Raw genomic sequence first — 2,724 nt, forward strand, 5'->3', positions numbered from 1 at the left:
TAGTATAATTTCAAGTCTGGAATGGTAATGCCACCTGCCTTGTCTTTATTGCCCAGAATTGCCTTTGCTCTTCTAGGTCTTTTCCGGTTCCAGATAAATTTTAGAAATGATTTCTCTATGTCTGTGAGATATGTCGGTGGTAGTCTGATAGGAATTGCATTAAATCTGTACAGCCAGAAGGTAGTCTTTTGCTTGTGGAAAGTAAAAAGCATTTTTGTTTTACAGACCTGAAGTTAAGAAACCTGTTCCAAGGCATAATAGACAGAATTTATGTGACTAAGTAGGTAAGCAGAGTACAGCTTAAGACTGCAGCGTCCTCCTCCAAACAAGCTTTCAACCTGTGTTTTTTTCTATTAATCTCATCCCCAGGTGCATCTAGTGAGGGCCTTCATGTTACATTATAGCAGGCAGAAGACATACAGTGTGTGTAGCACCTAAACTTAAAGCTATAAACTTTTCTTCCTGTATATACTCCTCATGTTAGAGCTGTAAATATCATTACTACAGCTCAAACCTTACACTCTACATCTACTTAACCGTCAAATCTTACAGATTATATATCTCAGGGTTTCTCATGTTTCTATCACAAGTCATATCCTGTCTAACTCAAGTCTTGAGATAGGTTTGTACCTGTCTCAAAAATAAGATCCTGTTAATTTTCATAATTATGTTCATCTAGTAGAATGGCTCCTCTAGCCTACAAAACTTAGTGAGCCAAGATCTTCTCTTTTTCTTTTTACATTTTCTCCTTACCCACATGATTTTTTGATGAGCATTAACAACAGAATCTGCACTTGCTTTGATGGTATTTTATTTTGGTTGATGAATCTAGAACACATTGTAAATGAGAAAGTAATGAAAAAGATTTGGAATGATCATGGTATTATAAACAAAGAAAATAGTTGTTTTTCATAAATTTGAACATTAATACATTAATGTGAAATCAGAATCTAATTGTGCTGAAAGCAACAAAGTTTTCTCGAGGTATTTACCTTCCTTTAATAAAACTTTGAAAATTTTTATTTCTGAAACATTTCCATTTCATTGGTGAAATTCCATCAACTTTCTAGTTATCTGCTGCTTATTATTATTATTTTTTTTTTTTTTGGTGGTGGTGAGGTTCTTCCCCATCTAAATGCTATTGTGGCCTAATACTAGAAATATTAGTCTTAGAATTTATAGGGATTAAATAAAATGTTTATAAGTAGTGCAAAAATCTCAAATCCTACATGTTTCTTGGTCCCTGTAACCTTTTTAATTTCGTTAATTCATAGTGCTTAAATGCCTCATGTTTGTGGTCCTTACTAGCAGGGAAAGAATAATAAAGAATTTTCAGGGGTGATTAGGTATAATGCAAGTTTCTGAGTTATGTAGATTTCTATCCCTATGACAAAACTATGGGGCTGGCAAGATAGTTCAGTGGATTAAAGCACCTGCTTAGGCAGAGTGCATTGGCTGGGGTTTGATTCCTGCCATGTGGTGCTGGCCTAGCCCCCAGGGGACAGTGAAACAGCCTTTGAGACTGAGACACGGTTGCATGAGCCTATAATCCCAGTGCTTGGGAGGCTGAAAGCAGGAGAATCACTCCAAGTCCAATCTACATAGTGAGACTCTATACTCTCTAGCCCTTATCCTAAATTCATTAAATACTAGTACTACTACTACTGCTACTACTACTATTAATAATAATAATAATAATAATAATAATAAGAAGAAGAAGAAGAAGAAGAAGAAAGAAAACACAAAAGTAGAACAGTTTAGGTGTGGGGAGATAGGTCAGCAGTTAAGCACCTGCTTGGCAAGTGTAAGGACCAAGGTTTGATCCCTGGTACTGCAAGCTGTGCTAGCCCCAGAACCCTGGAACCTCTAGTGCTACATGTCAGCCACTGAAACCAGTCATGGTGGAGCACATCTATAATCCTGGCATTTGGGAGAATGAGACAGGAGGATCACTATGAGTCTGAGCTTTGTAGCAAGACTCTGTTCCAAATAAATACATAAATAAAAGGCTAAAAATAAAAGAATAGTTTATTTTGACTCATTCTTTCAGTGGTTTTAGTCCATACTCGCTCTTCTCATTTAATCAGAGCCTTGGTGAAAATGAACATTGTTTACTGAACTGCTAATCTTGTGGTAGAAAGAAAACAGGAAGCTAGAATGAGAGCACAACCAAGAAGGAAGGAAATGGTATGAGGACAAGATATAGTTCCTAAGTATACACACCCATGATCCACACTCTGTTCAATGATGCCTCAAGATCTTAATTTTTCATCTCTTCCCAGTAATACCAGCAAGCTAAGAATTCATTAAAGGATTGATGCACAATACATTTAGAGTCCACAGGGTCTAATCCCTTCACAAAAGCCCCACCTCCAAACATTGTTACAGTGGGAACCAAGCTTTCAACACAACAGCTTCTGGGGGACACTCTAGATGCAAACTGTAACAACCCCCAGAATACCTCATTAGGCACACCACCTCTCACTTGTATTATAATGTACATTGTATAGAACCCTTCTCTAATTTACAGATGGAGATACAAAATAATCACATGGTGGTTTTGTTGATTTTTTTAGAAAAGGAAAAAAAGTATTCAGAGTAAAAGCAAAAGGAACATCATGAATCCAGTAAATGCCCTATTTAATGAAGTGATGAAAATATAAGTGCTTCATAAAAGTCATGCATGTGCAGGCACTGTGATTTGACTTTTTTTTTTTTTTTTTT

Source organism: Octodon degus, unplaced genomic scaffold (assembly GCF_000260255.1).
Source record: "Octodon degus isolate 3935 unplaced genomic scaffold, OctDeg1.0 scaffold00145, whole genome shotgun sequence".
Taxonomy (NCBI): domain Eukaryota; kingdom Metazoa; phylum Chordata; class Mammalia; order Rodentia; family Octodontidae; genus Octodon; species Octodon degus.